At 35.9% G+C, this 14,974-nt stretch overlaps 1 non-coding gene across 1 annotated transcript; it reads right to left on the bottom strand.

Annotated features, from left to right (window-relative positions):
* Positions 1-9,319: 9,319 nt before the first annotated feature.
* LOC145256576 (U2 spliceosomal RNA) lies at positions 9,320-9,509 on the bottom strand. The gene has a single exon (XR_013864004.1). It is a non-coding gene; the product is annotated as a U2 spliceosomal RNA (small nuclear RNA).
* Between the last annotated feature and the right edge of the window lie 5,465 nt (positions 9,510-14,974).

Raw genomic sequence — 14,974 nt, 5'->3', positions numbered from 1 at the left:
GGAGTGTGAAGCCACCCTTTAATTGCCTTTGCTCCCAGGTCCACTCTGACCCGGTGTGGTAGTACCTGTTAGGGTCCTAACTATGGGTTAAATAGAAACAGACTTGAAAACAACAAATATATCATATTAAAATATTTTTCTTCAAAATATTTGGATTCGGCACTAAATAACCTGAAAAAGGTTGATATGCCGTAAAATAACCCCCCCCCCAAAAAAAAACAATAATTTTCCGCTACAGTAGGAATGTCTCTCAACAGCCTAATGCATGACTGTCCTTAAGTGTAATGCTAACAAATATGTTTAATCGTATGAATTAATCATAGTTTTTAATCCCTTATAGTTATCATGGGCCGCAAAATCAACAGAGATTCCTGTAATGATCTGGTTCCTGTTGATTTTGCAATGGGAGTTTAGTTCTGTGCAGTTCTAGGAGGTCCACTCTCCCAGGCCTTGCATTCTCTCTGTGAAAAGGGGTTAGTTTACAGCTAGTCGCCTGAGGTGCCCTTGCAGGGGAATGCTGACGAGAGCTACCCAGGCACGTTTTGCTGGTTAGAGTGTCTCTCCTCATAGACGCTGACTTTTCAATCCCACGTTCCGACCCTGTTGTCTAAGTTCTTGCAGTGGGAGAGAAATAAATAAACCTCATCATAGTACAGTTTTAATCATCTCCCCTCCTCCCTCCCGGTAAATCTAAGGCAGTTTATAATTGAATTTCTTACTTATTCGGTGACTACTTTCGATTTGATTCCTCTTGGTGTGTTTACAACTATGAATTTATTGATAAGTTTTTTTTTAAACCTATAGTAATTTACAACATTAAAATGAGCGTCTGTAATACTAAGATGTTGTATGCGAACGTGACTCACGGGCTAAGTCAGGAATGCGGAGATTGAGTTGGTAATGTATTACTAAATCGAACAAATGTTGCATTATCGGGTTTCTTTAATGGTGTCAATATATGTCTAGTGTATATAAGGTAGACGTGTTTCTGTAATCGATTACAGTGTGATATTACCAGCGTTACACTCACCGATAGCCAGTACTCAGAGACCAGACTCTTCAACGTGTCTAGTCTTCGCCGGATCAACATTTCAGTGGCCGCCTTAGTATGGATTCCTGTTCGTCCCGAAAGTATATCAGACGCCCAGTGGTAGACGCAGAGAGAATCTGCGTACAGGTGCAATTTCTTCGACTGCTATCGCAGCGCCAGATTGATATCTTTTACAACAGCGTCCAATTCGGCCAGGTTGATGGGCTGAGTATCGCTTACGGGTCGCAGCCAACAAGCCTCCTCAAACACGTTTCCTCTTTGCTCTAATGAGACTTCCAACGCCAATGGACTTGCGTCGACTCACACATTTACATCGTCACCATCGATGCACCACTCCCTACAGGCAGGGTCCTTCTCATTCACTCTCTCCAGAGTTTCCGTTATCATTAGAGGGTGCCTTCTTCCTCCATCATAGATGTCCATCTCCAATACACGTGCTTCATCTTTCAGACGTTACTGAGATAGCTTCCGTGCATTTATATCATATCTAGCTCCGCATTCCACTTTTAAAAAGGATGTGTGCTCTATAGTATCAGACCTGATAGAATGGTTAATTGTAGGTATAGACCGTTTCATATCCTCGAAAAAAATTCCACCAAAAACCTAACAGCCAGCCGTGGTGCTCTCCCGAATGTGCTACTGCCATTGCGCACAGAAATCACTTTTTCCATTGCTTCCAACGTAATAGATGTACTGAAACTAAATCTGCTTTCAGGACTACCAACAACCACTGTAAAAAAGTTATAAAGAACGCAAGAAAGTTATATGCTCAGTTCGCTAAGTCAAAAGTAGCTGAGCAGCGGCTTGGTTCCCACCAGTTTTGGCAAATAGCAAACAGAATCCTGAACAGAAACGTGCGCTCTATCCCAACTATCATCAATGGACATGAAGTAATCTCGTCAGCATCAGACAAAGCCAAACTCTTTGCCAAGAACTTTGCAGCTAATTCTACCCTTTGTGACCAAAGCAGTCAACCTCCAATATTTCCTCCTGTATCAGAAAACACGCTATGTGATATACAAATATCTGTACGTGATGTTGCTAAGCTAATTAAAAACCTTGATCCCAGTAAAGCAACCGGCCTTGATGGTATTTCAATTATAGTTCTGAAAAGAACTAGCGCCCATACTTACAAAACTGTTTAAACGTTGTCTTAAGGAGAACAGCTTCCCATCACCCTGGAAAATCTCATCAGTATGCCCTGTATTTAAGAATTCAGGTGATCGCTCATCTCCCTCTCAGTACAGGTCAATAAGTCTCCTGTGCGTCATGAGTAAGTTGCTGGAATCTGTGTTAAATAGAGAAGTAATCAACCATCTCAGCAAAAATAACCTTCTTAGTGACACGCAATATGGTTTCCGTTCTGCTAGATCTACAGCAGATGTGCTTACAGTTATATCATACGATTAGCGAACCTCTCGACGGAGGCTTCCTTTCTAGGGCAATTGCTCTTGACATATCAAAGGCCTTTGATAGAGTATGGCATAGTTTACTTCACAAGATCTCCAGCTACGGTATAGCTGGAAATGTCTTCTCAATTATTAAATCATTTCTCTCTGATAGGTTCATAAGAGTAGTGGTTGATGGGCAGAAATCAGAAGCTCTCAGTATTAATGTTGTAATCCCTCATGGGCCCATCCTGGGCCCAACTCTCTTCCTGATCAACATTAATGATCTTCCAAATCACATCCTTACATCATTCGTAGACATTTATGCTGATGACACTAATATCTATGGTAGCACATTTAAGACCGTAAATGACCAAGTTCTCTCTGATTCTCTCTCCTCTGATCTTGTGCATGTGGTACAATGGGGAAAGGAGTGGCTGGTTACTTTTAATGCATCTAAAACGAAGCTTTTATCTTTACATCATAAACGCTCTGATCCCCATCTGGCATCAATTGAAATGAATGGCTCTCGTCTTGGGGAGGCCTCATGTTTTGACAAGTTTCTGGGCTTGACTTTTACTCCTGTTTTTAAGTGGAAAACATACATTAAATCCGTTGCCAAGGCCGCTGGAAAAATGATGGGATCCTTCTATCGATCCAGTAGATATCTCACTGCTAATGCAATTCTCTATCTATATAAGAGCCAGATACGTCCAAGGATAGAGTACTGTTGCCACATCTGGGCAAGAGCTGCTAGAAAAGACTTGTTTGTCTTGATAGAGTTCAAAATAGGCTTCGTAGCCTCGTAGGGGATGTCCTTTTCTCTTCCCTGCAACCTCTTTCTCACAGAAGAAATGTTGCGAGTCTGTCTTTGCTTTATCGTTATTTTCATGGAAAGTGCTCGGCTGAGCTCCAATCTATGGCCCCCCTCGCAGAAACACCCGTCTAGCAGAAATCACTATAAATAATTTCACCCACTCTTTATCTGTACCTAAACCTAAACGTAGATTCCATGAGCAAAGTTTCTTTATTAGAACTGCACGCTTATGGAATTGTCTTCCGTTTTCCTGCTTTCCAGCTGATTACAATATGGCTGTCTTCAAGTTTAACGTAAACAAGTTTTTGATGAGCCGTTCCATATAAGTTAAGAAATTTACCAAATTTCCATTACTAACGGTTACTATATTGTCCAATTTCTACTGTACACTCTTTAACCCTTATCCTCGAGTGGTCTCAATGCCTTGATAAGTGGTGATGCCTATGTAATAAAAAAAATCTTGCACTCCAGGTAGAACTGAGTTAATTTTTCTCTGACACACAATAATCCTCATTGACGTACACTTCGTCAATATAGGCCGATGTTGCGTCCTCCATGGTCTTTTCCTGGGACAGCACCGCATTCATTATAGTCTTCAAGATCTGCGGTGCCACATTCAAACCAAAGCAGACTCGTGTCCAGCGGTACCTCTGACCCCGAAATCATAATGTCTGGAACGGCCACAACGTCTTATCCGCTCTCACCTGCAAGTAGACTTTCCGCAAATCTAATATCGACACATTAGAACCTTTCTGGCGCCATTCCCTCAGTTTTCTGGCGCACACGTCAACATCAGCAATGTGAACATTAATGTGCTTGTTGAGTTCACGATCTTGCTTGTTGAGGCACCGATCTTACTTCCAACTTATTATGCTGGACCAGCCACACAAGGTAAAAACATGTGGACACTTGCTTCTTTGATGATTATCACAAATCCAATCCAAACACGGAATATCATGCTCTTCAAGGGGCCTCTTAACATTGCCAGCTGTGTGAATAGGAGCATTATCCTGTATGAAGATGAGATTATCACTCAAACTCCGACCAAAGTAGGGTAGAAAATGCTTAGTCAACATATTAATGCACTTTGTCGAATTAATTCGACCTTGCAAGCGAACTATAGGCCCTGGACCATTGGCACTAATTACGCCCCACACGAAAACTGAATCTTCACCACCTTGCAGTACTGAAACTGTGTACCTAGGATAAAATTTTTCGTCTTTCCTTTGACGGACGTACTGCCTACCACCACTGTCTAGCCTATTGAACTTGCTTTCGTCGTTAAAAATCACTTTCGACCAATATGAAGAGTCATGATTTTCATTGAATCTGACAAAGTCCAAACGATGCTTTCTGCTCATTACAGAAATCATTGGCTTGCATCTTGTAACACAGCCTCGCAAATTCAATTTCTTTCAATCTGTTCTTAAAAGGGAACACTTCTTTTTAAAACAAGATTACACTGTTGTTGCATTTGAGGAACCGTTTCACATCTGTTTCTGAGGTTGCGGATCTTGATAGCATTGTCTTCCCTGTAAGAAGTAACTCTAGGACGACCAGATTTAAGAGCATCACTCACACTGCCGATGTTTTAGTACTTTTGTACAGTCATTCATACTGTTTTCTCATCACATTTCGATCTGCAGCCGATTTCTCGATTGGATAAGCAAGAAATGTGGAGATTAAAAAGCTCCTGACGATCACTATGAGAAAGGCTAAGCATATGGATTACGTTGTATAACCTGAAACAACAACAATTATGATTAGAGATGCTTTGTTGCCTAAAAAGTAGATATGTTAATCTCATTTTTTTTTGTGGAATTTCTTTTTGCCTTCTCGATTTGAAGCTCATTTTTTAAATTGGCATGAACACGAAGATACTTAAATTAAAAATAAAATATGAACAGGCAAAATTATAGAGGAGTAAAAGGCGAATCAAATGAGTTATAGGTTGTTACATTCAATTTAGCTTAAATTTGCGGGTTTAAAAAAATATGAAAAGTTCGGACTTTCCTTTTGGTGCCATTGTATATTATTATTATTATTATTATTATTATTATTATTATTATTATTATTATTATTATTATTATTATCATATATATTAGTGATATGACGATGCCAATATTTTCCCGATTTCGATAGAACTACTGCTGCTGTCATAAATTCCGATTCCGATACAATTATCGATACAGTTTCTTTCTTTTCTTTTTAATAGTCTAATCTATAGTTTTATAGATTTTTTCAAATTAGTGTAAAAACCCATGTATTATATGCATACATTTTCACTTTAATTTATAGGCAGTGTGAAAATGTAATATTTATGATGTCATCATTAATATGAGTTGTAAAAAAATTGAGTTTTCAACAATATGGAACCCAACAGTAAGCAATTAAAAGTATCGTTTTTAGCATCGGAAAATAGGCGTTAATTTTTCCGATATCGATTTCGATACCCCCAAATGTTCTGATTTTTTCGATTCCCGATTACGATTATGATTAACACCAATATATATATATATATATATATATATATATATATATATATATATGGGGAGATATGTTTATTCAATTATATTTCACCATTTATGTATACCAATCCTTTAATTCATGAAGCTCGATGTAACTACAGAGCATATAACAATTAAAGGACAAATGCATATATTCCAAATGTCAAAGTTGTTGACCATCTTACCATTTATTTTCTTTAAGTACGCTGACACGCAAAATTCTTAACAGCACCTGTTTCGTAGCGCAAAATCTAGCATGCAATTATTATGCCAATTCTTGAATTTATTTCGCCCTTAACTCAGAACGAAAAAAAAAACTTATCAATTTTAAAAGAAAATAAAGGCATATGGGCATGATTGCAAAATCCGAAAATTAGGAGAGAAGTTGCAATTATGTTTTCATTTTGCTACGTCATCTTTGAATTTCTTTGAATTATACAAGCGGGGGGCCACTTAAAAGTAGTTCGATCTCTCTAATCTTCCTCTTACCGACCAACTGACACCACAAGACAAAATGCAATCTTTTCCCAATAAGATGGCGTAACATGCCCCACGTTTCACATATCACTGACAAAAGTTCATGACATGCCTACGGAAGAGAGAACAAAAAAGCAAAAGGCCACCACATTCCCCGGACTTGTAATCATGTGATTTTTATTTTGGGGGACTTTAAAACAAAACTGTGTATGTAAATAATACTCACAATCTATATCAATCGAGAACATTACCAAAGCTATCCAGAGAATCACCAGAGAAGATCTACAGGCAGCATCTGCAAACATTGTTAAACGTGTCCAGAAATGCATAGACGTCAACGGGGAACACTTCCAGCATCTTTTATAACTCTACAGGTAATTTAAACAATAAAAGAATGTTCCCCCTCTCTACTACATTTTCTGGGCTACTTTTAAGTGGACATCGCTGTGTTATATATATATATATATATATATATATATATATATATATTAATGATGGGACGATTCCAATATTTTTCCCGATTCCGATACAATTCCCGATTCCGTACTACATTCCCGATTCCGATACAATTACCGATTTCGTACTAACTTCCCGATTCTGAACTAAATTCCCGATTCCGACACAATTACCGATTCCATACTAAATTTGATTCTGTAATAAATTCCCGATTCCGTACTGCATTCCCGATTCCGACACAATTACCGATTCCGTACTAAATTCCCGATTCCGATAAAGTTACCGAGTTCGTACTAAATTCCCGATTTCGATACAATTACCGATTTCGTAGTAAATTCCCGATTACGATACAATTACCGATTCCGTACTGACTTCCCGATTCTGTACTAAATTCCGAATTCCGACACAATTACTGATTCCGTACTAAATTCCTGATTCCGATACAATTACCGATTCCGTACTATATTCCGATTCGGAACTAAATGCCCGATTCCGACACAATTACCGATTCCATACTAAATTTGATTCCGTACTAAATTCCCTATTTCGTACTAAATTCCCTATTTCGTATTAAATTCCCGATCCCGACACAATTACCGATTCCGTACTAAATTCCCTATTTCGTATTAAATTCCCGATCCCGACACAATTACCGATTCCGTACTAAATTCCCTATTTCGTATTAAATTCCCGATCCCGACACAATTACCGATTCCGTACTAAATTCCCGATTCCGATACAATTACCGATTCCGATTCTTGACAAATCTCTAAATATTTAACTATAGATTTGTTATTTTCCCCAGGTACTATAAAAACATATGTTGAATGTGCAGATATTTTCCTAAGCGTAAAAATACATTTGTGGGGTATGTTCCCTTGATTTTAGTTTTAATGATAGTTTAAAATTAATAAATATTTTTAATATGTTATCGTTATTACCAGCAATTTTACAATTGAAGGTTTTGCTTTTAACAAAATCAAGTAAAAACAAAAGAATCGTTTTGGCATCGTCGGATACTAGGTACCCGGCGTTGCCCAGGTGTGGTGAGGTGTAGGGGGGGGAAATCAAAACAAAATGGAAAATAAAGACTAAGCGAACGTAATAACCATATTTAAATATTATATATTGTTTAAATCGGAAAAACACAAAAAAAAAACAGCGAACATGATGCAAAATAAAGAATAAGCGAGCGAAAAGAAATGGCATAAATAACCACGTTTAAATGTTAAAAGTTCTTAAAAAAAAAACGAACGTGATAGAAAAGAAACGCACGGAAAAATGGCATATTCAATATTAAAACTTAAAAAATTGAAAAAAGAATATATCTGATATCTCGGCTCAAACGACGCTGACACTGTAACCACTGGTCTCTGATCGCCTGAGCGAAGGTACGTCGTTTTTTTTTAGAGTATTTAAACTAATTCAAGAAAGAACGTCTTTTGCGCATACGTGTTTGGCTAAATTGTCACGAAGGAACGATTTTTTGCTACCCTCCCTCATCGCAGACAACTATTTTTATAGGAAATAATGGACCGTTTTTTTCTAATTTTCACATTCGACCAAGATATCGCCGTTTAGATGGTACCGGTTTCGACCCGGTCCGATGTCGCTGAAAAAGGTTTTAGGCAGACATACATACATACATACATACATACATACATACATTTAAACACAGGTAAGATTTATTTTATAGGTGTATATTATTTCCTTGAATTATAAATATATATAATTTTTTGAATTATATAAATAATATATCTGTAAGTTATATATATATATATATATATATATATATATATATATATATATATATGTGTGTGTGTGTGTGTATGTGTGTGTGTGTGTATTAGTGAAACATCAATGACGATGCAAATGGCACAACTATAACGAGTGAAGCAGTGATCGTACCACAGAACATAGCTTTCTCGCATTAAATCACGGTTCCGACATGCTGATGAGGAGAGCAGGATTGAGGACCTTGGTCCGTGAATGTTAATATCAGAAGCAATTCCATTACTTAGGTGATGCGGGTTACCTGGGGCCACATCTTCGACACACACACACACACACACACACACACACACACACACACGCACGCACGCACGCACGCACGCACGCACGCATAAAGGAAGGAAGGACAAAAAAGATGGCGTAGATCGTGATGGGGTAAGGCCTAGTAATAATGGTGGATGGATAGCTGCTCTCGATTAAGTAGTTGTGTCGGTTGGAATGTGGGTGAGTTTCGTGCTGGTGTAGAAAGACCTCGGGTCGCGTGTTTGCGATTAAGATTCGACTTTGAATGATTTCCAGCACGTTTTTTCCGTTGCATGTTATCAACAACACGAGGAAATTGGCGAGAAGAAAATCGTTATGGGCAACAAACGTATATCCATCCAATAATGTCTACCTACCATATATATATATATATATATATATATATATATATATATATATATATATATATATATATAATCAACTGGTATGGAAACCTGTGATTATAAGTCTTACAAAATATTATTGCAGTAATATTCTATACATACTATCCCATCTAAATAAAAATTGCTCGATATACAATATAGAGCAAATAAATCAAATTTTACTCATTCAATAAATTTAAAAATTAATGTAGTGAAATGGTTAAGTTTCAAATCCAAAGATTTTTTTTTATTATTCTATGTAAGACATTTGAAATATTATAACTCCTGCAAAAATCTGTTCAATATCATAATACCCAATGTAAGGTATGTATCAGATATTAAGCTGATAACAACAGATACTACACGCAGATCTTAGCCGATAGGCCGGATGCCTATTGATATATATATATATATATATATATATATATATATATATATATATATATATATATATATATATATAAGTAAATTCTTGGTACAGCAAAATGGAAGGAGAAATTTCAGAGGAACATAATTTAATTTAAATACCAAAAAACAAAAAAAAAACGGGGCAGGTGAAATTATTAAAATTTCCTTAAGGCCTTAAGGAAATTTTAATAATTTCACCTGCCCGTATATATATATATATGTATGTATGTATGTATGTATGTATGTATGTATGTATGTATATGTATGTATGTATGTATGTATGTATATGTATGTATGTATGTATGTATATGTATGTATGTATGTATGTATGTATATATCTCTATGGTTGTGAAACTTGGACAACATACAGGGAGCATTTGAGACGTTTCGAGCGGTTTCACCAGATGTGCCTTCGGCGAATCTTATGTGTGGGTTGGCAGATGTATGTCAGTGATGTTGAGGTGCTTGATCGAACCCAATGTCTTAGCATTGAGGCTCACGTTATCAAGCATAGACTGAGATGGAGTGGACATGTGGTGAGGATGTTAGACAGTCGACTTCCCAAACAACTCCTTTATGGTGAGCTCGCCGAGGGAAGACGTTTGGCTCAAAAGCCTAAATTGAGATTTAAGGATTGTTTAAGATCCACCTTAAAAAAATGTGAGATTGATGCAAGAACCTGGGAAAGTCTTGCTTTGGATCGCGGAGGGCGGAGAAGGGCCTTGCGGGGAGGTATGGGCAAGTTTGAGGTGGATCGAACCCAGTATCAGCAGCTGAAACGCGATATCCGGAAAGGGAGAGTAAAAGGAGCCGCAGATGGGAAGGGGCGACAAATTGGTCTGGAGTGTGAGTTGTGCAGAAGAATATGTCTTAGCAGAGCTGGGCTGATGAGTAACCAGTCTACTCATCGGCGCAGCGGGCCACAAAGCAGTCTTGAGTTGCCAGAGTTAACCTGTGTCAACTGCGGGCGGATGTACAAAACGACAGGCGGTTTGAAACGGCATTTGATCATGCATAGAAAAGAACAGCAAGAACGTGCTTTTAGTGGTGCACATGTCTGTACAATGTGTGCTAAGGAATGCCAGAGTTTAGCAGGGCTTAAAAGCCACATTCATGCAGCCAATCACTGAATGTTTTCGTGTTTCTATATACCTTTTTTCTGCTATATCGAGTGATGGCAATGTTCGAAAGCGAATTATCTGACATCATGTATGTATGTATGTATGTATGTATGTATGTATGTATGAATCATTAGTTTCCTAAACCAGAAAATGTATTTAATTCACACTCAGTACTCTATTTATACAGTATTTATTATGTCTTATACGTGTTCTGTTGTGTTCAACAACAACACGAAAGTCCACACACACACACACAAAAAAAAACAAAAAAACTCACCAGAGAAAATTGATATAGGCAACAAACATGTATTCATCCAATAATTCGCACCTACCATATATATATATATATATATATATATATATATATATATATATATATATATATATATATATATATTAATTTTATTTATAGAAACATTAATGGCTACATATGTGCATACATGTTTCTGTAATCACCCACGTTGGGGGATTACGTCTTCAGGCCAAGAATTACATTCAAAAGTGACATTTCCACCAAATACATTTTTCTATTTCGTTTATCAAGTTAAAATACAACCTGGGTGGGAGTAAAAAAAAAACAAAAACGGTAAAAGGATGAGTGAGGTCTTTGAAGATAATAAACATCTTTTTTCTTTTCCCCTACCCCCATCCAACCTAACTTTTGGCTTTTTATGGCATAGGGTACTTGAGAGTTTAGTTTTCTTGTCTTAGAGTCTGGAGATGGGGGAAGGGGAAAAGAAAAAAGATGTTTATTATCTTCAAAGACCTCACTCATCCTTTTACCGTTTTTGTTTTTTTTGACTCCCACCCAGGTTGTATTTTAACTTGATAAACGAAATAGAAAAATGTATTTGGTGGAAATGTCACTTTTGAATGTAATTCTTGGCCTGAAGACGTAATCCCCCAACGTGGGTGATTACAGAAACATGTATGCACATATGTAGCCATTAATGTTTGTATAAATAAAATTAATATACCTGCTCTGTTCACTCATTGAGCACTATTTTGGTAGACACATGTTGTTTCATTGGATGTACTTCTAGGAAACTAAACTCTACTGGCTATATATATATATATATATATATATATATATATATACACCTACCATATATATATATATATATATATATATATATGGTAGGTGCGAATTATATATATATATATATTAGTGATAGAACGCCTCCAATATTTTCCCGCTTCCGATACAATTACCGATTATGTTCTAAATATCCGATTCCGATACAATTACCGATTCTGATTCTTTTACAATTGCTTAAAATAGGGTTGTTTTTTTTAGGAGGGGATATCAGATCACAAAACAAAATACAAAACGAAAAAAAAGAAAAATAAAAACAAACAAACAAACAAAACAAAACCCAAAAAGGCATGTAATATGAACGTATATTTTCGCAAACGTAAAAATAAACTTGCAGAAGTGATCCACAGATTTTAATTTTAGTTAAAAATCAATAAATATTTATCACTTCATCATTAATAGGAAAATTATGAAAAAATAAATTAATGGAAAATTAAGTTTTAAACAAAACAAAAAACAAAAAACAAAAAAACAAAAAAAAAACAGGAGAAATAAAAATAATCGTTTTGTCGGCATTGGAACATAAGCACAAAATATTTCGATTCCGACCAATCAAAATGTTCCAATAACTCGTCCCAACCCTAGTATATATATATATATATATATATATATATATATATATATATATATATATATATATATATATATATATATATATATATATATATATATATATATATATATATACAAGCTGTACCCTGCCACGCGTTGCAGTGGCTAAATTTGGTGTAATGGAAAAATAAAAGAGGAAATGCATGTTTCTTATATTAGTACAGCAATCCACTGCAAAAAGTGAAAAAGAAGGCGAAAATGAAAAAAATGGTACTCTTGCAGAATTTGATCTAGATCCTCGAGAGTTTCTGTCAATCATTCATGTTTTGGACTTGACCAACAATCAGTGGATGAAGCCGAACGTAGCAAAAATGTTGAAACGCTAAATGCTTTTTTTTTTGTTTTAAAAAATGTGATTTAGTAATTAATATTTGGTTGATGGTCGGAGGGAGGGGGGTTACTATACACATATTCGAAAAAGTCGTCCAAAAACAAATAAATGAAAGCAAAGGTAAGGTAATTTACGTTTCTACCTAATTGGATAATTGTTTAGTGTTTTTATGTAATGTAAAATGTTTAATTGGCTCAAAAAACAGAAATGGTCGCGAATTCTGTTGAATACGTTAAGTTTGGGAAAGTAAGTTGAAAACTAAAAACTATACAAAGCAGTGTCTGAAACTCACCGAACATATGTTACCATGACATAGGCTGGCATAATGGATAGGTTTCTGACAGTATTTTGTATAGTTTTTTAGTTTTAACTCACTTTCTCTAACTTAAAGTAATCAACAGTGTCCACCACCATTTGTAGCTTTCAAATACACCAATAAACACTGTTTTTCGAGCCGACTAAACGTTACATTAAATGAAAAGGGTTTATATTACTAAACACAGATACAAAGAAGTTGTCAAAAAATAAATATATAACAAATAAATGTTATCAAAGGCAAGAAAAGTAAGTGTTCTACCTAACTGGATAAGATTTTAGTGTTTTTATGTAATGTATAATCGGTTCAAAAACATTCAATGTTTATCGGTATATCTGAAAAATACAAATGGCGGCAGACTGTATCGAACACGTTAAGTTTGGGTAAATTTTGGGAAAATGAGTTTAAACTAAAAATACTGTTAGGAACTCACTCAATATATGTTACCATGATGTAGGCTGGCATATAATCGGTGGTTTTAAACTTTTGCTCGATACAGGTGACGACTTTTAAAAGTCCCTTTTAGTGATTACCTGGTTTGAGGATATTTGTACAACTAAACGGCAAATCTGCTAAAAAAAATCCAGTATTATTTTACTTTAAGGCCCGTTTCACGTTCATATATAACGAAATATGTTATTGTAGATTTCAGTGTGCTAAAAACGAATCTGCAAACCGTTTACGTAGCAAAAAAAAAGTTTTCATGAAATTACTTTTTCGAAAAGTGGGTGATCACTTTTCAATGTAAATTTAACTTAGAATGAGCACCCACTTTCTGGCCACATGAGAGAGGGGCATTTTTCTGTTTCTTGGCTAAAAAGTTTTTTGTTTGATTTCTTTTGCATGGTAATAACCCCTGAACTCTGGGACTATTTTCCATTTAACAGCCGTAGCCTTCGTTTACGCTATGCGTAAGCATAAACGAAAGCTGTTTAGCCAATAAACATGGGAAAAAATCCCCCCTCTCTCAGGTGGCTAGAAAGTGGGTGCTCATTTTAAGTTAAATTTACATGGAAAAGTGATCGCCACTTTTTCGAAAAAGTAATTTCTTCATATCATAAAAACTATTTTTTTGCGACGGAAACGGTTTGCAGATTCGTTTTTAGCACACCAAAATCTACAAATTTTTTTTTGTTATTTACGAACGTGAGACGCACAGCCCTTAATGGAAAATTATATCAAAAATCCGGGGGAAAATAGTTTTCAATAAAAACAGCAAATGAATTCGATAGAAAAAAAATGGATGCTATTTTTTTTCTTTCTGTGTGTTTCTTGGCTAAAAAGTCTTTTTGTTTGATTTCTTTTGCATGGTATTAACCCCTGAACTATGGGACTATTTTCCATTTCACAGACGTAGCCTTTGTTTATGCTACGCGTGAGCATAAACGAAAACTGTTAAATATGCATTCGCGTACCAAACTGCCTTGTTAAAAAACCTTTAAGCCAATAAACACGAAAATAAATGCCCCTTCCTCAGGTGGCCAGAAAGTGGGTGCTCATTTTAAGTTAAATTTAGATGGAAAAGTGATCACCCACTTTTCGGAAAAAAAAATTTCTTCAGATCATGAAAACTATTTTGATACTCATTGAGCGTTGAGTTCCATGGCGACCCGCAGAATTATTTAATGGTCGTTCCCTTAGTACCCCCCTAGTCAAGGCTAACGCATGCGCACGTAACATTTTTTATTTAAATACTTACGTGGTGGAGTTTCTATACTGAGAGGTTTTTTGAAATTTTTTCACTGGATTATTATTGATTGAATACTAACCAGATTATGAAAAAAAATTGAAAAAAAAAATCATTTCAACATTTGAAAGGGATACTCACTTTTTAGTTACAGCGTTCTGGTAAATCGGTCACTTTTTATTTATTTATTTATTTTTTTCTAAATACGGAAGTGTCTTCGGGAGATATAAAATGGTCGCATGTTGACGAAGCAATGTATCGGGAGGCGTACGGGATTAAAAATTATTGGT

The sequence above is a fragment of the Euprymna scolopes genome, chromosome 32 (genome assembly GCF_053919585.1).
Source record: "Euprymna scolopes isolate OS-2025 chromosome 32, ASM5391958v1, whole genome shotgun sequence".
NCBI lineage: Eukaryota > Metazoa > Mollusca > Cephalopoda > Sepiida > Sepiolidae > Euprymna > Euprymna scolopes.
The sequence above is the reverse complement of the archived record's forward strand: the minus strand, read 5'-3'. Positions and strand labels throughout refer to the sequence as shown.